The sequence below is a fragment of the Schistocerca nitens genome, chromosome 11, assembly GCF_023898315.1.
Source record: "Schistocerca nitens isolate TAMUIC-IGC-003100 chromosome 11, iqSchNite1.1, whole genome shotgun sequence".
Classification (NCBI taxonomy): Eukaryota; Metazoa; Arthropoda; class Insecta; order Orthoptera; family Acrididae; genus Schistocerca; species Schistocerca nitens.
Window position 1 is genome coordinate 133,241,857 of NC_064624.1, and position 21,639 is coordinate 133,263,495.

The 21,639-nt window shown below is 43.4% G+C and overlaps 2 non-coding genes across 2 annotated transcripts; both read left to right on the forward strand.

Moving 5' to 3' along the window:
• The first annotated feature begins 6,815 nt into the window (after positions 1-6,815).
• Trnas-cga (transfer RNA serine (anticodon CGA)) lies at positions 6,816-6,889 on the forward strand. The gene has a single exon. It is a non-coding gene; the product is annotated as a tRNA-Ser (tRNA).
• Positions 6,890-7,117: 228 nt separating this feature from the next.
• On the forward strand, positions 7,118-7,191 carry Trnas-cga (transfer RNA serine (anticodon CGA)). Its single transcript has one exon. It is a non-coding gene; the product is annotated as a tRNA-Ser (tRNA).
• The last annotated feature ends 14,448 nt before the right edge of the window (positions 7,192-21,639 follow it).

The window sequence follows — 21,639 nt, forward strand, 5'->3', positions numbered from 1 at the left end:
TTTTGGGTTTTTGTATGTGTGTGCAAAGCATTGTGAAAATATCTCAAATAATAAAGTTATTGTAGAGCTGTGAAATCGCTTCAATCATTTGTAATAACCCTGTATATTGTACATGTTGACCCCAAGATAATTTATCATCTATGTATACCCCCAATAATTTGACATAACTTGGATCATCTGACAGAAACTTGTCTCTAAGACTACAAACCATCTGCTGTGTTTTGTTTTCATTCAGCAGGAATCCATTTGCCTTGAACCAATAGGATGCTTGGTCAATTGTCTTTCCTGCACATGTTTTAAGGCTATTGAAATCATCACTAGCATGAAAAAATGTTGTATCATCTGCATACATCACAGTGGTGTACTTGATAAATGACGGCAGATCATTTATCATTATCAGGAGCAAAAAGAGGCCCAGGACAGATCCCTGCGGAACACCTACCTTGACTTGTTCGATACTCGACATTTCTTTCCCTACACAAACAACTTGCTTACGATTCTGAAGATATGATTTTATTAATTTAAGGCTGTTATGTCTAATGCCATAGAATTCCAGTTTTTCTAGGAGTGGCTTACACTTTACACAGTCAAAAGCTTTGCTTAGATCACAAAATGTGAGTTGAGCATAGCCCTTATCCTCAAACACTTGAAGTAAGTATTTGACTACAAAGTCTATAGCATCCACAGTAGACAACTTTTTCCTAAAACCATATTGAGATTCACTAATTATTCCTAATTTTTCTAAATAAACAGATAGCTGTTGGTAAATTACACATTCCAGTATTTTAGAAAAAGCTGGGACTATGGAGATTGGTCTGTAACTGGAAGGTGAGTCTATATCTCCCTTTTTATATATTGGAACTACCCTAGCCACTTTGAGTTCTTCAGGAAAATATCCATCAGATGTGCATTTATTTATACAGAATGTTAAGGGGGTACACAATATAGTCTATTACTTTCCTTAGTAAATTACAGGATATGTCATATATATATCTACACTGTCTGCAGATTTCAACCGTTTTACAATGCTTAGTACATGACTAGGTGAGACATCGGAATACATAAACGTACCTGTGTCTGTTGGTGTTCTGCAAACATTTTTAGAAAGTAACTATGATGAACTGATATCAGGTCTGATTATAGTATTTCCTACATCTTCAACAGATTTAATAAAGAAATCATTGAATTTTTGGGGACTTACATTAATTTTTTTGCTTCTTACATCTCTAGCAACACCATTTATTAATTTCCATGCAGCTTTGCACTTATTTGTGGAATTATTAATGGTATTGAAATTATGTGCTTTTTTGGCTTCCATGATGGCTTTTTTATACTAATTCCTGCATTTTATATAGTCTAATCTGGCATGTTCTGTTTTCCGATTGCTACATATATTGTGCAACACCATAACTAGGTTTTTCATATTTGATAATTGTTTAGTAAACCATGAATTTTGTCTGTTTGTAGCCCTGTTTGTAAAGCCTTTGTCAGTTAATTTGCATTTCTTTATGGGGATGTTGTCATTAAATAGTGTCAGAAATGTTTTAAAAAATATCTCTAATAATAGTTTCCCTGACAAATCAGCACTAAGACTATAACTTGTGTCACCATGACATTGGTTGAACCAGTCTCTCTCAGCAAGGGACTTACAGAGCTGAACAATTTTGTCATCTGTGACAGGTCTGGTGATTATAACTTTTGGGACAGGCTTAGGAATATTACTATTATCAATACAGAACCTACTTGTATAGTTTAAAGACACAGAGTCATGGTCTGAAAATGGAAACACTGTAACATCACGATTCTTCTGTAGTTGTAAAATTGACAAAAATAGACATGCTTTATCTCTTTTGGGCCTGTTATTGATTGAGTACAAATTGCACTGTCTTAGAAGGATTTTCAACTCAGTCACAGTACGTTTGTGTGTTGTTATGCCAAAATCTGCATTCAGATCTCCACCGATTACTATGTCATAATGCAACCATCTGGTCCCTCTTAGTACATCTAACAGCATGTCCAATTTTTCTAGAAATACATTGATGATACCCTTAGGTGACCTGTAAAGGGATACTATTACTAACTTAAAACTGTCCATAACTATACCAGTGGCTTCAAAGTTCTGTTCCTCACATAAATAATCTAGGTCTAACTTAACAATGGAGCAGCTGAATGACTGATTAATATATATTGCCACACCACCTCTTATATGCAATTTTCTACACTAACTATTTGCTACATTATGGTTATCAAGTTTGACAACTAGAAGTACACTCTCAGTAACCCAATATTCACTCAGACAGAAAATATCAAATTTGTTATCTAGTCCTAAACTGTTTACAATAAATTCTTTATCTATTAGTCCTTGAACATTCAGATAGCAAATTTTAAGATCATAATTGTTGTTTATTTTAGATTGAACGTTTTGGTGAGGTGTTATGAAATTTGTTACACGACTTATCTCGTGGGCTTCTTCATCTTGCTGCCTTCCACTAAATAATCATTTATGCACTCGTAATTGCTCTTGTGTTCTTATTTATTTCAGTCATCTTCAACTCGTTTAAATGAAATTCGCGTGTAAATGATAGTCACGTTAAATGCATTATTTTATGGCATGCTACATTCGTTTGTTTAAGAGTATGATCTGTTCCATTCATAGATTGTCCATTGCATCATCTTTGTCTTACATATGATGTCATTGATCAAAGCCGACGGGTGGTATCGGACACTAGAATTTATCCAAGTTTCCAATATCAGTATCTGTATGCAAAGAAATGAAACACGTTTTTGGCTGTGTAACTGACATACTTGTCTGGGCTACCCAGCTACTTTGCAAAGAAGCCAACTACTTTGGCAATTTCCATTCAGTATTGGCTTATGAGAATACATTCCAAACAGAGATGAGCACTTTGTATGTGATACAGTACACAAAGAAACTAATTCAGTAGTGCACTTTTTTCAGACAATACAAATTGTTACTGTTTACAAAATCCACCCCAACCCTAAGGGTAAAAAAGGTTCAGAAGCAGCATATACTATGCCGACAAACAGCCAGTCAAATCACACAGTTACCGCAATATTTAGCTTGTGAATTATGTTTAATCACGTACTACCACTCAGAAGATAGCCATGTATTATTTTCACTTTTTATTAACACATTATTGCACACTATTTACACAGTTCAGTATGTATGGAGCCATGATTATGAGTGTGGCTGGAGACTGTACATTGCTCTTGATGAAAACAATAAAACAATACATACATTTTCGGAAGAAATAGCATTCACATGAGAGAACGGGTAATTGTTTCATAATTCATTCACATTTCTTTTTTAATAGTTGTCTGAACATCCACGTTCAATTCTGAAATTGCGGATACAGTGTGGGAATGAATGTTCTAAATGATGTGCTGACACGAGTCGTTCCATTTATACAGCAGCAAATATAGAGAAAGAACTCTTTGAATCTGTGTCAGATACGTTGCAACAAACCAGTTAGCGCGTTTTTCGATTCAATATGCACTTTTCTGGAGTACGTCTGTTAATATGGCACTTCATTAGTCAACAGGGAAAAATTTGGCAAATATAATTGCAACACAGGTCGTATGCAAATTTTGCCACGGATGGATGAACAGACTCAGTATAGTTAGTTAGAATACAACAGAAAACTCGATAACTTATCCACATGTTAACTACATATTTTTATTGCGTAGTTAACACACACAGACCTTCTTCGCGGAGACTCCGTGTGAGACTGCACCCGAACGGCCGTGCCTGGCCTAAGCTTTCACGTCAACTCGATTTGTACCCGCCGATCGACATATCGACATACTTCGCGAACGCTGGGCTACGTCATTTTGACGTCACTTCCTTAGGTCGTTCGGGTGAAAAGGAGCTCTCCCGCGTCAGTATGTATGTAGTTGGGATGGGCTAACCGGCAATTTTCCGATATCAGTGATTTCTGTGAATGCTACTTTTCGGGTCGCAGTTAAGAATCACAGTTAACGAATTCACAACTTGTATCCCTCCGCTATTTCTACGACTTCTGCTACTCCTGTAATTTACGCGATTTCTGCGGCTTACGCGATTTTTGTGATTTCTGCGATTTCCGCGATTTCTGCGCTTTACGCTATTTCTGCTATTCAACACCGTCATTAGTTGCAACTAAGAAGTGAACTGTCTCAGTGCAAACCAGAATTATGTTCTCGCCTGTATAGGCGTTTAGTTGTGAGGGCCTCACGTAATGTTTCAGTAAATAAACTGACGAAAAGTTACCTGAAACGGTATTATTAATATTACCAACTATTCTTCATCAGTCGTTATATGATATACAAAAGAAACTCTTGCCCACAGACAAAATGTCATCTCAACAAAACAATCAGTATTAAGTATTTTCTACCTCTGTTCTTCGTTTGGCTATAGTTTAAATTAATGGAACAAGAGTGAACGTATTGATAGTGTCCATGTTGAGAATCGTAACACAAATTACCACACAGTACCACAGAAGTTTATGTTTAGAATACGGATTCTAACCACGTTGCTACGTTCACAAGTATCTGAACCACATTAGCAGTCACTCGATATAGCGATAATTCAGAATATCAAGTGTCAGCAGAACTGGAAAAGTTGTCACAGCGTCTTTACACCGTCTTCGTCGGTAGCAAGTTTAGTCTCTAAGTTTGTCCCTGAATGTAGGGGCATCGTTTATGCAATGTGTGAAACCTCCTCCCACTCAAGTGCTTTCATTACCAGAAGTATCAGCAGTTGTATAATGTGAATTAGAGCACGTCAAAACGCTGCTCAGTCTCGCTCGCTTCTCGCTGAGTACGCGGCTCATTATCGCTGGCACAGGCGCGTGAGGTGGGGATGATTACGTCACGGTACGAAACTGATCTGAGACGAGGATTGTCGAATAGGACACGTGCCGGCCCGGGACTGCGAGACCGTGAGCTTGCCGAGAGAGACTCGCATTATCGTAACCTAGTGGTAGGCAGTAAACTCAGCTTGAGTGGTTCCGGAACCGGGAACAATGCGGTGACTACCATCTCAAAAGATGTTGTGTTGAAGAAACTTGCTGATGCGACGTACATTCTGATAAATATAGCGGAAGTAAGGAGTGGCAGCTCCAGTTGGGAAAAATTTAAGGTTAGCTCTTCAGTTATTACTAAGTAATTACAGAATAGAGCCTCCGAATTCGATACGTGATAGTATTTGATTAATCGAATCGCTTCGTTCGTGTAGTATTTTGTAATGAATTGATACGTTTGTTGTGTCCGTAAACGAAAAGAAAAATTGTCTTCGTGAAACATACATGAGGGTGTTTATTACGACTGTTTCAGGTGGTTGTTGAAAGAGATACACGTCTTCCAGTTGGTTACGTTCAGTGCCAAAATGGAAATTGTGGAGCATTGCTTGCTTACAAAGGAAGCACAACTGGTATGAACAGACATAAATGTAAGGATAATCGACACTTGTCAAGCGTTGCAGCTGCCAGTGCTGATAAAATATCTACTAGGGACAAATGTGTTTTAATGTGTGCAACAGACCTCTGACCATTTAATACGGTAAGTGGTGAAGAATTCATAAGCTTAGCTCAAGAACTCATAAATACAGGAACAAAATATGGAAAAATCATCGCCCAAGACGTAATACTTTCCCCAAGGACTGTAGCACGACATATTAAGGAATTGGCTGATCAAGTCAGGAGTGAACTTATTCCAGTAGTGAAAGACGCAATTGGTAAAAACCAGTGTTCAATGACGTGCGATCTGTGGACAGACAGTTATCGTAAGACCCATTACCTGACTGTCACATCCAGCTATATTGATCAGTCGACGGACAAATGGAAACTAAAAAACAGTGTACTCTTAACTACGAGGTTTTTCTGGTCTTGCCAAGACTGGTGAACATATCATTACGGAAATCATGAACAAATGGCAGAGTTGCTGATAACGTCCTCGGAACTAAGACAGGTTACTTTCGTTACAGATCAGGGAGCTAACATCAAGAAAGCACTAGAAGCACACAAACGACTCCCATGTGTGATGCACTGTATTAATACAGCACTGAGGCACACATTCAATGAAGGTTTCTTAATGGATGAGATTCCTGCAGTGTATGACTCCATCCTGACAGTATGTAAACTAGTAGGCTTTATGAAGCGATCTGGCTTAGTCGCGAGATTAGATAAAACCTTACACCATGATGTAGAAACCAGGTGGAACAGTGTGTACATGATGTTAGACTCATTCCATTCACAGGAAGACCAAATAGAGACCGTTTTGTATGATTCAAACAAACACAAGATGATGACGTCGTATCAGAATGCGACTGTGGAAAGCGTTATTCAATTTCTGAAGGTTTTCAAAGAGGCCACGGACGATATGGAAGGAGACAATGAGCCAAAACTACCATTTGTAGTGCCGTGGATTTTGAAACTGATAGGACTCTGCAAAACTGGAACCGACGATGTGACAATGTGTAAGCTAAAGAAAAGGCCAGAACTGTTTATAAAACAGAAAGTTCTAACTGAGCTACATGACATTCATTACGTGGCAACGTTCTTGTATCCCTGTTTCAAGGAACTATTAGTTTTTCCCGAAGAAAGAAGAGAAAAGATTCATCAAGATGAAACTTCCTGGCAGATTAAAACTGTGTGCGCCGACCGAGACTCGAACTCGGGACCGGCCATGTCTCCGCAATATCCTTTCTTTCAGGAGTGCTAGTTCTGCATGGTTCGCAGGAGAGCTTCTGTAAAGTTTGGAAGGTAGGAGACGAGGTACTGGCAGAAGTAAAGCTGTGAGGGCCGGGCGTGAGTCGTGCTTCGGTAGCTCAGTTGGTAGAGCACTTGCCCGCGAAAGGCAAAGGTCCCGAGTTCGAGTCTCGGTCGGCGCACACAGTTTTAATCTGCCAGGAAGTTTCATATCAGCGCACACTCCGCTGCAGAGTGAAAATCTCATTCTGGAAACATCCCCCAGGCTGTGGCTAAGCCATGTCTCCGCAATATCCTTTCTTTCAGGAGTGCTAGTTCTGCATGGTTCGCAGGAGAGCTTCTGTAAAGTTTGGAAGGTAGGAGACGAGGTACTGGCAGAAGTAAAGCTGTGAGGGCCGGGCGTGAGTCGTGCTTCGGTAGCTCAGTTGGTAGAGCACTTGCCCGCGAAAGGCAAAGGTCCCGAGTTCGAGTCTCGGTCGGCGCACACAGTTTTAATCTGCCAGGAAGTTTCATATCAGCGCACACTCCGCTGCAGAGTGAAAATCTCATTCTGGATTCATCAAGATGTGCGAAAAATGTTAAATAACGTTGTTGATACGAACGTAACCAAAGATGTCATGCCTTCTCCCACAAAAAAAGTTTCAAAATTGGCGATCATTCACCTCAAAATCGAAAGATGAGGTTGAGAAATATATGAACATGGAGAGTCCAAACGATGAGTTCACAGACCCTGTCGAAACTCAGCAAACAGGTTTTCTGTACACCTGCCAGTAGTGCCTCGAGTGAAAGAAATTTTAATAAGGCAGGGTTGGTACTGACTCAGAAAAGAAGTTGTCTAGACTCCGATCGCATTAATGATATTCTCATCATCCATAACAATAAGAGAACCAAATAAGCTAAATTTGAATCACAGAAGCAAAGGCGACTGACAACTTGTTTTCTGAGGTGTGTACGTAATCAGATATCATACTGAGAAGTGATTAGTATTGACTGCCCAATTATGCAGCGAATATTATATACTTCGTACTAAGTAATGTAAATTGTTGTGTAGCTATAGTACTAACAGGAGAACAGACTCAACTGCAGTGCAATATCTTCAGAAATGGGACTGCTGAATTAAGGTTTCAGATTAATTTGCGAAACTATATTCTACATTATTCATTTTGAATATGTACACTTTCTTTTAACAAAATGAATTTATTATTGTGTACTACGGTCGTTTACATCGCTTGAGTAGAAGAAAGTTGGTTGTGTATAAGACGCTACTTCTTCACTAAATAACAGATTTATTCCAACGTACTGTTTAGCAGGTGGATCGCATCCTCAGCTGCTGCTTTAAATCGTTTTTCTTTTGGGTGCTATTGTACGACTGCCTGTACAACAGTCTTTGGTTGGTCAGTTAGTTAAATGTTCGATAAATCATTTGAATGATTGTTTTATGGAAATGATGTGGAAAGATCGTCTTTTTTTCTCTGGCTACCACCTTTTCAATAGACATTCTTTAATGGAACAGAAGGAGTTGTCCAGGAGAAGTGATTTTTAAGTTCCATTTAAAACTCACTTTGCTACCTGCCAGACATTTTAATTTTTAAGTTCGATTTGAACTTACTTTGCTACCTGCCAGACATTTTATGTTTTTGGGCAAGTGATCAGAGATATTTGTTGCTGCATATTGAACTCCTTTCTGAGCCACTGACAGCTTTAACAAAGGGTAAGATCTTTTTTCCCTCCAGTGTTCTCCCTATGGACAACACTGTTCTTCTCAAACTGTGATGGGCTGTTTATAACGAATGTCATAAGCAAATATATGTATTTTGACGGCGCAGTTGAAATGCCAACCTCCTTGAAGATTATTGTGCCTACATGATTTCCGTGAGTGAACATCGCATATTATTTTTACTGCTCTCTATTGTGCAATCAGTATTTTCTTTCCAAATGATGAGTTACCTCAGGACATCATTGCATAACGCATTTCTCTTTGTTGAGTTCAAGCATCGTAATCTTAAGGTTCTTTCAGGTTTAGCAACAGGTGGATCCGGCTTTTTGTAGTTTTTCTTATGTATGTTGCTGTGATTTGTATATTTTCAGTCAGGAAACACTGCATATAAAAATAAAATTGCAAGGCAGTGATGGTTAACAGAAGGATATCAAACGATAACTATGTACAGTGATTAATACATTAAGCACCTATGACCTGAAAAGTGGAGCACCTCAGAAGGTGGTCGTTTCCTTCAAGCGTTCCAAGTATATAGCTACAGAGCCTGCGAAAGACTGTTCGTAGAGTCCAAAGCACCTGCCTTCTCGAACATTCTGCCTGTACAGCGTTGTTGCAAAAGTGAAATATCTTTTATAGAACTAGGATCTACAACAAAATAAAAATAAAACACAAAAGTTACACAGTTAGCTTTGATAGTAAACGTTACAAAATTAACTCTGAAACAGATATGTTAACAACCTTGCCCTAGTTGACGGCAATCTTTAATGCTGACGGAGGTGGTAATAAATACAATGAACCGTATTAAGTCGTCGAAGAGTGAAGAAACAGTGGGATAATAGCTAAATAAAGTGGAAGAAATAAACACAAGCATAAAGGCAAGACTGCCTCGTGATGACTGGGTGTTGTGTGATGTCCTTAGGTTAGTTAGGTTTAAGTAGTTCTAAGTTCTAGGGGACTGATGACCATAGATGTTAAGTCCCATAGTGCTCAGAGCCAACCCAAAAAGGCAATAAACTTCAAAACTAATTCCGCGAAATGAAATCTTGCGTGTGTGCAGTTACACACGAAATAGGAAACATTTGTAAAATGAGACGTCACTTTAAAAAGAACCGTAAGTACAAAACGCACACACACAAAATTCAGCATTAATATCTATGGTAGGCAGGAAAGTGGGTGGCTAGTTTTCCTTACTACTGTAAGAGATGACTTCGTGTTAATGCTTAGCTCAGATCCCACGATAAGCGCATCTTCATGTAGAAAATAATTTACAGTCTTTATCTCTTGCTTTATCATAAGGTTTCACGATTTCCCTTGTCGCCAGTACATGACAGTTTCTGAGTAACCTGAATGCCACCACTGATAGCACTTTTACAGGAAACTGGCAGCTTTACTTTTATAGTTACGTGGACTGGATTTGTTCGAATGTCTCAGTTTTGATTCGGTCGACCGAAATGTGTCTTAAATCTCCCAAAATGCATTCATACATACCAGCACAACTGTGACATGTCACACGTGGATGTTCCTTACTACACTCCTGGAAATTGAAATAAGAACACCGTGAATTCATTGTCCCAGGAAGGGGAAACTTTATTGACACATTCCTGGGGTCAGATACATCACATGATCACACTGACAGAACCACAGGCACATAGACACAGGCAACAGAGCATGCACAATGTCGGCACTAGTACAGTGTATATCCACCTTTCGCAGCAATGCAGGCTGCTATTCTCCCATGGAGACGATCGTAGAGATGCTGGATGTAGTCCTGTGGAACGGCTTGCCATGCCATTTCCACCTGGCGCCTCAGTTGGACCAGCATTCGTGCTGGACGTGCAGACCGCGTGAGACGACGCTTCATCCAGTCCCAAACATGCTCAATGGGGGACAGATCCGGAGATCTTGCTGGCCAGGGTAGTTGACTTACACCTTCTAGAGCACGTTGGGTGGCACGGGATACATGCGGACGTGCATTGTCCTGTTGGAACAGCAAGTTCCCTTGCCGGTCTAGGAATGGTAGAACGATGGGTTCGATGACGGTTTGGATGTACCGTGCACTATTCAGTGTCCCCTCGACGATCACCAGTGGTGTACGGCCAGTGTAGGAGATCGCTCCCCACACCATGATGCCGCGTGTTGGCCCTGTGTGCCTCGGTCGTATGCAGTCCTGATTGTGGCGCTCACCTGCACGGCGCCAAACACGCATACGACCATCACTGGCACCAAGGCAGAAGCGACTCTCATCGCTGAAGACGACACGTCTCCATTCGTCCCTCCATTCACGCCTGTCGCGACACCACTGGAGGCGGGCTGCACGATGTTGGGGCGTGAGCGGAAGACGGCCTAACGGTGTGCGGGACCGTAGCCCAGCTTGATGGAGACGGTTGCGAATGGTCCTCGCCGATACCCCAGGAGCAACAGTGTCCCTAATTTGCAGGGAAGTGGCGGTGAGGTCCCCTACGGCACTGCGTAGGATCCTACGGTCTTGGCGTGCATCCGTGCGTCGCTGCGGTCCGGTCCCAGGTCGACGGGCACGTGCACCTTCCGCCGACCACTGGCGACAACATCGATGTACTGTGGAGACCTCACGCCCCACGTGTTGAGCAATTCGGCGGTACGTCCACCCGGCCTCCCGCATGCCCACTATACGCCCTCGCTCAAAGTCCGTCAACTGCACATACGGTTCACGTCCACGCTGTCGCGGCATGCTACCAGTGTTAAAGACTGCGATGGAGCTCCGTATGCCACGGCAAACTGGCTGACACTGACGGCGGCGGTGCACAAATGCTGCGCAGCTAGCGCCATTCGACGTTCAACACCGCGGTTCCTGGTGTGTCCGCTGTGCCGTGCGTGTGATCATTGCTTGTACAGCCCTCTCGCAGTGTCCGGAGCAAGTACGGTGGGTCTGACACACCGGTGTCAATGTGTTCTTTTTTCCATTTCCAGGAGTGTGGTATACTTGTAACTCGGACAGCCGCACACAGTGCGACCCGCGTTCGGAACGGCCCCATGCGACCGGCGGCGCTGCGGGGTGGCCAGCCGAGAGTGTCGAGTCGCCTCGTTCTCGAGACCGCGCTCTCGGAACACGATATTCTCGCAGGCAGTGTTCTCGCTGCTCAGTCTCGCTTACGAGAACGAGCGGGAATACGGCGACAGTTGACGGCCTCTAATGTGAATTATATTACTAGTAATTAGTAGCAATATAAAAGTTTAATAATCCTGGTGATTTTCCAGAAGCATATCTCATTCCGATTACTGGCTGCTCTATGTGCCCAACCACATCTAGAAGAGATAATCGTGAAGATTCAAGACGACTCTTGAAGAATTCGCAGCGCAAAAGAGCCATAGTTGATAACATAAGTGTCCAGAATGAGTACTTGTACAGTGTGTCATTGAAGTCATTATGTGAAAGGGATGATAAATAAATGTGAACTATAATGTGAGTGAATAATGAAAATTCCACTCTCGCCTCTCATCCTATACCCCAAAATTTTCTGCCATGTATTTAATGGTGAAGACTTGCTAGAGTGTGATACTGATCCGATTATTCCTCCCGCCTTGAATGTTTGTTGCGATGACAGACTGACCTGTAGCGTAGCCCAAGGTCTAGGTTAGGTTGGAGGGTTGCGTGTTTTAAGGTAGATGTGAAAGTGAAAACAGCGGAAAGCACTGATTTTACAGTTGACATTGGGAATGGTACTAATGCAATATTTCAAAGTACAGACACAAGTTTAAATGCGTATTGTACTGTCGGAAAAATTATCCGTCTTGTGAATACAGCTGTTAGAAGTATTTGCAGATCAAAATTAAGTGATGAGCATTTGAGATCGCTGATTATCTCTATCAGTATACTTGATCCACAACTGGAGGTAATTATGAAAGGAAAGTTACAGCTACATAAAAGTCACTAATTATCACTAAGATGTTAAATTTCGTGAATACTCTAACACTGTGAGTTTTCAAGATATAAATTAATTACAGTTATTTTTATACATCAGTTACAACTAAAATATCCAATATCATTATATACACCAGGTATTGTATATTCTTTAAATTGCCTTTAAAAAAATATTTTAATCAAAATAAAGTGAAACCTCGCTTAAGAAGCGTCTTCCATAATGATTGATTACTAAGGCTAGTCGCCGAAGTGGCGTCCATTTGAAAGACTTGCACCAGACTCGTGAGTACAATAAAATGCAAAGAATTTTTTTACTTAAAATGTTTTCGCCAAACTAGCCTGTTAACCGTTCTTTTTTTTTTTTTCACTATCGCACGGAGAATGATCTGTCTGTTTGTTGTGGATAGCCACAAGTTTAACCGTGACCTTCCGCTTTGTAAAGATAGAGCTCCGACAATGTCGCGGTGTATTGGTCGCGATAGGCCTAGAAACTCAGTTGTTGGCAGTATAGGCACCACCTCGAATACTTCGCGGGCCGGATACCGGGGGTGTCCGCCAGCTAACGCGGGCCGGTTTGCCGGACCTCATGGGCCGGTTTCGGCCCGCGGGCCGTAGTTTGGAGACCCCTGGGTTACACGATAAATCAGCCAAATCTATGGAGTACATTGAAAAAGTTCAAAGAAGAGCAGCATGTTTTGTATTATCGCGAAATAGGGGAGAGAGTGTCAATGAAGTGATACCAGATTTGGGATGGACATCACCGAAATAAGGGCGTTCTTCGTTCAGGAGCCATCTTCTCACGAAATTCCAATTACTAACTTTTCTCTCCGAATGCGGAAATATTTTGTTGACGCCGACCTACATAGAGAGAAACGATCACCACGATAAAATAAGGGAATCAGAGCTTGTACGGAAAAATATACACTACTGACCATTAAAATTGCTACACCAAGAAGAAATGCAGATGATAAACGGGTCTTCATTGGACAAATATATTATACTAGAACTGACATGTGATTACATTTTCACGCAATTTGGGTGCATAGACCCTGAGAAATCAGTACCCAGAACAACCACCTCTGGCCGTAATAACGGCCTTGATACGCCTGGGCATTCAGTCAAACAGAACTTGGATGGCGTGTAGAGGTACAGCTGCCCGTGCAGCCTCAACACGACACCACAGTTCATCAAGAGTAGTGACTGGCGTATTGTGACAAGCCAGTTGCTCGGCCACCATTGACCAGACGTTTTCAATTGGTGAGAGATCTGGAGAATGTGCTGGTCAGGGCAGCAGTCGAACATTTTCTGTATCCAGAAAGGCCCGTACAGGACCTGCAACGTGCGGTTGTGCATTATCCTGCTGAAATGTAGGGTTTCGCAGGTATCGAATGAAGTGTAGAGCCACGGGTCGTAACACATCTGAAATGTAACGTCTACTGTTCAAAGTGCCGTCAATGCGAACAAGAGGTGACCGAGACGTGTAACCAATGGCACCCCATACCACCACGCCGGGTGATACGCCAGTATGGCGATGACGAATACACGCTTCCAATGTGCGATGTCGCCAAACACGAATGCGATCATCACGATGCTGTAAACAGAACCTGGATTCATCCGAAAAAAATGACGTTTTGCCATTCGTGCACCCAGATTCGTCGTCGAGTACACCATCGCAGGCGCTCCTGTCTGTGATGCAGCGTCAAGGGTAACCGCAGCCACGGTTTCCAAGCTGATAGTCCATGCTGCTGCAAACTTCGTCGAACTGTTCGTGCAGATGGTTGTTGTCTTGCAAACGTCCCCATCTGTTGACTCAGGGATCGAGACGTGGCTGCACGATCCATTACAGCCATGTGGATAAGATGCCTGTCATCTCAACTGCTAGTGATACGAGGCCGTTGCGATCCAGCACGGCGTTCCGTATTACCCTCCTGAACCCACCGATTCCATATTCTGCTAACAGTCATTGGATCTCGACCAACGGGAGCAGCATTGTCGCGATACGATAAACCGCAATCGCGATAGTCCACAATCCGACCTTTATCAAAGTCGGAAACGTGACGGTACGCATTTCTCCTCCCATCACAACAACATTTCGCCAGGCAACTCCGGTCAACTGCTGTTTGTGTATGAGAAATCGGTTGGAAACTTTCCTCATGTCAGCACGTTGTAGGTGTCGCCACCAGCGCCAACCTTGTGTGTATGCTCTGAAAAGCTAATCATTTGCATATCACAGCACCTTCTTGGTTAAATTTCGCGTCTGTAGCACGTCATCTTCACGGTGTAGCAATTTTAATGGCCAGTAGTGTAGGTGGTCATTCTTTCGGCGCGCTATACGAGATTGGAATAATAGAGAATTGTGAAGACGGTTCGATGAACCCTCTGCCAGACATTTAAATGTGTTTTGCACAGTATCCTCGTAGATGTAGATGAGTATGTGCTCTCGGCATCACACGTTGCAGGATGGTATTTGCCATATGCACATGGAAAACATAAATCGAAACTTCATGCAAATACACTTCGTTCTCTTCATTACATTACCTTTCAGATGTTATATAAAAGAAATAATAATGTCAGCAATGGAAAAAAGATTGATAGTTAATGTTGTGGATTGGGAGCAGAGCCAACCCAGGCTTAATAGAGGAAGCCGAAAGGCACGCGTTTTAGCTCACGCAGGATGGCGTGAGGTCTGGAACAGGACAAGGAAATTAGAATTTAGAAAAACGGACGTAGCTGGTGGAGTACTTAACTTTAATCTATTAATGTTGAACGTAGCTCTTGTCTGTACATTCTTTACAATATCAATAGCAACTGATAATGGCGCCTTGCTAGGTCGTAGCAAATGACGTAGCTGAAGGCTATGCTAAACTGTCGTCTCGGCAATTGAGAACGTATTTTGTCAGTGAACCATCGCTAGCAAAGTCGGCTGTACAACTGGGGCGAGTGCTAGGAAGTCTCTCTAGACCTGCCGTGTGGCGGCGCTCGGTCTGCAATCACTGATAGTGGCGACACGCGGGTCCGACGTATACTAACGGGCCGCGGCCGATTTAAAGGCTACCACCTAGCGATTGTGGTGTCTGGCGGTGACATCACAGTTAAGGTCGAGCGGGAATCGAGCCGTCGCCTCGGACGCGTTCGTTTTACGAAGCTCACTTTTTTTATTTTCATTTTTTTATCACTCTCATTTTGTTCGTTGCATTTGTTCAAGTTCACCGTTGATCCGTTCACTCAGGTTTATTTTATTTTATTTTATTATTACCTCTGACCGAACACGCTGAGCTACCGTGCCGGCACCTACACGCCCACAACGAATTCTAACGACCAGCACCTTCGCACAGATACATCTGTTACATAATGAATGCGTAAAACTTCTCTTCCGATCACAATGTTTGAGCCAACCAGCATCACGCCGCTTTTCCAGACACCGACGACTTTTTGATATAGGCGCGTCTTGAAAGCTGCGCCACAGTAGAAATTGACTGTTTTAAAAAGAAGGAAAACATAGTGCCAGTTACGGGTAAGTCGCGTGAGAAGGCTCGAAGAATGGAAAAGCCGCAAAAAACTGCGTACTTTCCCGTAACTCGGGCCCCTTATCACATAACGGCGTCTGTACGTGACTTGCGCTCAGTACCGTTATCAGGCCGTCCATCGCGTATGTGGAGTATCAGAAGAGTGGAATTTCATCTCCCGACAACTTTTCTCACGTAATGAAGTAAGGATATACCAGGAACAGTTAACTGTACTTTGAACAAGCTGTAAACTACTCGTCCTGAGTTCTTGTGTTCAGTAAATGAAACTGTATAAGCAGAATGAGGCGCAGTTATGTATAAACGAATGAAAATCAAACGGACAAGTCTAATCGTTAGTGCCATGAAATGGCAGGTGTTTGTAATTGAGAACATTACAGAAAAACGGAGAGAATTTAATAGTGAAACCTTTGTGGCCTTTATCGACCTTGAGTAGGTTTTTGACCGTGTGAGCTTTGACAGGCTACGGAAGGTAATGTCTGCATGCGGGTATCGTTATCACAAAACAGAAGTATGAAAAACCTTTCCAAAACGACACCTATTGTAATAAACAGAAGTAGAAACTGATTACAATAAATAACTGTTAACCAAGGTGTTAAACAAGGATATGGACTATCGCCTACCCTTTTAAATACTTCCGTTGACTTCATTCTTCGCAAAACGAAATGTGAAGTAAATAAAGGAAGTCAGATAACGGAATACCTGAATGTGCCTTCGTTTACTTCAAAAGAATGAAGATGACCTGCCGGCTGGAGTGGCCGAGCGGTTCTAGGCGCTACAGTCTGGAACCGCGCGACCGCTACGGTCGCAGGTTCGAATCCTGCCTAGGGCATGGATGTGTGTGCTGTCCTTAGGTTAGTTAGGTTTAAGTAGTTCTAAGTTCTAGGGGACTGATGACCTCAGAAGTTAAGTCCCATAGTGCTCAGAGCCATTTGAAGATGACCTCCAAAGATCAGTATACCAACTGAACGAAACATGCAGAAAAATGCAGTTTCAAAATTTGTGGTAATGAAACGAAAATAATGATATTCCGAGGAAAATATTCAGTCAAATGGTTCAAATGGCGCTGAACACTACTTAAACGTAACTAACCTAAGGACATCACACACATCCATGCCCAAGGCAGGATTCGAACCTGCGGCCGTAGCGATCGCGCGGTTCCAGACTGTAGCGCCTAGAACCGCTCGGCTACACCGGCCGGCAAAATATCCAGTCAGATCAAAAATCGTTATGGATAATTTAGTTTTTCGACAAGTCTCTCAAATCTCTTATTTAGGCTGTGCTATAAGTTTTTATTTTGTCTCTGACATTGTAAAAAAAAAAAAAAAATACGCAAATTCAAAGCTGCCTGTGGTACCATTAGCAAAACATTGGGCCATAGGCTACAGAAAGAGCCCATCGTGAAATCATATAAGGTGATGGCAATTTCTGCGATACGCTACGGGCGCTAAAGATAGGTTACCAAAAAAAAAAAAAAAAAAAAAAAAAAAAAAAAAAAAAAAAAAAAAAAAAAGCAAAATAAAATAAAATAAAATAAAAAATAAACTTTGACAGAAGTATAATAAAATAAAAAATAAAATAAAATCCAAACAGCGAAGATGAGGAACCTAAGGAAGATGAATGGCTGCACAAAAAGGTATATGATTAGAGATGAAGATTTTAGAACAGAATTAAACGTTTCCAGCAGGAATAAAGAAATTCACAGGTAACGTGAAAATTGGAGACAACAACTCATGGGGATTCCAGGTCACAGAATTCTCCAGAAAATCCTGGACTACAAGCCGAATGGGAAGAGGGACGATGGAAGGCCTCGAAAAAGATCGGAATGATTTTGTTTATGAGTCCGGAACGTGCAACAACCTAATTCTTGGAAGGAAGATAATGATGATGTCGTGATGACAAAATGGATTAAGTGGTGGAACTGTCAGTATTAGTCCTCTGAAGTTAATATGTACCCCACAAGTAACTAGATGGCCAAGCGGTTCTAGGGGCTACAGTCTGGAACCGCGCGACCGCTACGGTCGCAGGTTCGAATCCTGCCTCGGGCATGGATGTGTGTGATGTCCTTAGGTTAGTTAGGTTCAAGTAGTTCTAAGTTCTAGGGGACTGATGACCTCAGATGTTGTCCCATAGTGCTCAGAGCCATTTGAGCCAACTAACTAGAACAAAACAAACACCGTCCGTACAGGTCTTGAAGGCCAAACATCACCGACCGGCCGCCGCGTCATCCTCAGGCCTTAGGCGTCATCGGTTGCATGGTCAGCACACCGATCTACCGGCCGTTGTCAGTTTTCGTGTGCGGTGCATGCAACTAAAAGAAACGAGAAAAAGTATAACAAGGGAGGCAGTGACAAAGTAGGGTTCACATTGCGTGTAAGTCTATGACAGGCGATCGTATTTCACATAGGCCGCCCAGTTATCACTTTTAATGCCAGCAGCCAGCAGATCATTAAAACGATGTAGCGGAGGTGGTTTAGTCGGAATCAGAGTCGGAAAATGATTTGGAAATTTATGGTAGGTACCTGTGGGAACAAACTGTTGAGGTCATCGGTCCCTAGGATTACGCACAACATATTCTAACTTAAACTAACTAACGCTAAGGACAACACACACACCCATGCCCGAGGGAGGACTGGAACCTCCGACAGGAGGAGCCGCGCGAACCGTGGCAAGGCACACCAGACCACGCGGCTGCCCCGCGCGGCAGTCAGAGTCAGAGTTGGAGGCTGCTCAGTAGTTTCCCTGGACTGAGACTTACGCAGTTATCATTTTTCATTAACAATGCAGTATATGAAATGTTCCGGTTACTTATTTAAATAAGAAAATTTAATTTTATCGTCAGATTTACTGGAAAATAAAAATGGATGGATTCCTGTAAGCTGATGGTACGGTGTCATGAAATGTATTAAACGATGCAAGCACACATATCTCACATAATGAAGAGCAGCTACATTGAAGGGCCAATGAAACTGGCACACCCGCCTTAAATCGTGTAGGGCCCCCACGAGCACGCAGAAGTGCCACAACATGAAGTGGCATGGTTTCGACTAATGTCTGAAGTGGTTCTGGAGGGAATTCACACCGTGAGTCCTAAAGGGCTGTCTATGATTCCGTAAGAGTTTAGGGGGTGCAGATATCTTCTGAACACCACGTTGCAAGGCATCTCAACATGGTTCAAATGGCTCTGAGCACTATGGGGTTAACATCTGAGGTCATCAGTCCCCTAGAACGTAGGACTACTTAAACCTAACTAACCTAAGGACATCACACACATCCATGCCCGAGGCAGGATTCCAACCTGCGACCGTAGCGGTCGCGCAGTTCCAGACTGTAGCGCCTAGAACCGCTCGGCCATCCCGGCCAGCAAGGCATCTCAGATTTGCTCAACAATTTTTCATGTCTGGGGAGTTTGGTGGCCAGCGGCTGTGTTTAATCTCAGAAGAGTGTTCCTGGGGCCACTCTGTAGCAATTCTGGACGTGTGGGGTGTCACGTTGTCCTGCTGGAATTGCCGAAGTCCATCGGAATGCACAATGGACATAAATGGATACAGGTGATCAGACAGGATGCTTACGTACGTGTCACTTGTCAGAGTCGTATCTACACTCCTGGAAATGGAAAAAAGAACACATTGACACCGGTGTGTCAGACCCACCGTACTTGCTCCGGACACTGCGAGAGGGCTGTACAAGCAATGATCACACGCACGGCACAGCGGACACACCAGGAACCGCGGTGTTGACCGTCGAATGGCGCTAGCTGCGCAGCATTTGTGCACCGCCGCCGTCAGTGTCAGCCAGTTTGCCGTGGCATACGGAGCTCCATCGCAGTCTTTAACACTGGTAGCATGCCGCAACAGCGTGGACGTGAACCGTATGTGCAGTTGACGGACTTTGAGCGAGGGCGTATAGTGGGCATGCGGGAGGCCGGGTGGACGTACCGCCGAATTGCTCAACACGTGGGGCGTGAGGTCTCCACAGTACATCGATGTTGTCGCCAGTGGTCGGCGGAAGGTGCACGTGCCCGTCGACCTGGGGCCGGACCGCAGCGACGCACGGATGCACGCCAAGACCGTAGGATCCTACGCAGTGCCGTAGGGGACCGCACCGCCACTTCCCTGCAAATTAGGGACACTGTTGCTCCTGGGGTATCGGCGAGGACCATTCGCAACCGTCTCCATGAAGCTGGGCTACGGTCCCGCACACCGTTAGGCCGTCTTCCGCTCACGCCCCAACATCGTGCAGCCCGCCTCCAGTGGTGTCGCGACAGGCGTGAATGGAGGGACGAATGGAGACGTGTCGTCTTCAGCGATGAGAGTCGCTTCTGCCTTGGTGCCAGTGATGGTCGTATGCGTGTTTGGCGCCGTGCAGGTGAGCTCCACAATCAGGACTGCATACGACCGAGGCACACAGGGCCAACACCCGGCATCATGGTGTGGGGAGCGATCTCCTACACTGGCCGTACACCACTGGTGATTGTCGAGGGGACACTGAATAGTGCACGGTACATCCAAACCGTCATCGAACCCATCGTTCTACCATTCCTAGACCGGCAAGGGAACTTGCTGTTCCAACAGGACAATGCACGTCCGCATGTATCCCGTGCCACCCAACGTGCTCTAGAAGGTGTAAGTCAACTACCCTGGCCAGCAAGATCTCCGGATCTGTCCCCCATTGAGCATGTTTGGGACTGGATGAAGCGTCGTCTCACGCGGTCTGCACGTCCAGCACGAACGCTGGTCCAACTGAGGCGCCAGGTGGAAATGGCATGGCAAGCCGTTCCACAGGACTACATCCAGCATCTCTACGATCGTCTCCATGGGAGAATAGCAGCCTGCATTGCTGCGAAAGGTGGATATACACTGTACTAGTGCCGACATTGTGCATGCTCTGTTGCCTGTGTCTATGTGCCTGTGGTTCTGTCAGTGTGATCATGTGATGTATCTGACCCCAGGAATGTGTCAATAAAGTTTCCCCTTCCTGGGACAATGAATTCACGGTGTTCTTATTTCAATTTCCAGGAGTGTATATGTATCAGGAGCCCATACTACACCAACTGCACACGCCGCCCACCATTACAATGGTGCCAGGTGAGTCTATCAGTAGATCGGGTTTCCCTAGGCCTAGCCTGCACCTCAATAGGTATGAGAAGGGGAGGCTGGCAAAGCTTGTAGGTGACAGTGTAGTGGAGGGTGCTGGGATCACTCATGGAAAAATTCCTGTAGTAGTTTGTGTTAGAGCCACACCTTTTTTAGATTGAAGTCAGCTGATAGGTATATCTGCTTAAAAGGAGTACCTAAGGAGATGTCATGTTTCCAAGTAGAGAAGGAGTTAGCATATTTCATCAAAATATAAGAGGTATCAGAGATAAAGTTAGTGAACTGCTTATAAATGTTGACTCTGAAATTATTGGAATATAGGTAACCAATTAAATAATTTGACAATTCAGAGGCTTCGTTTACCAGGATACAGATTATCTGGCTGTTTTCCAAGGAGTTCCTTGCAGGGTGGGGAAGTGGCCATGTATGTAAAAAACAGTATTCCATTTGAGTCCATAGACATATCACGGTACTGCACTGAACAAATATTTGAACGTTTTGCAGGGGCAGTTGAATTTGATGAAACTAGACTTCTAATTTTTGTTGTTTATAGGTCCCTTCAACTCAACCTAGAGAGGGTTCTTGATTCACTTTTTAGCGAGTACCAGAAATTAGTGTTGACTTCAATATTAATTTTGTATATGGTTATGCAAGAAAAAAGATGTTGGTAGATCTCCTAAATTCATATGATCTGATG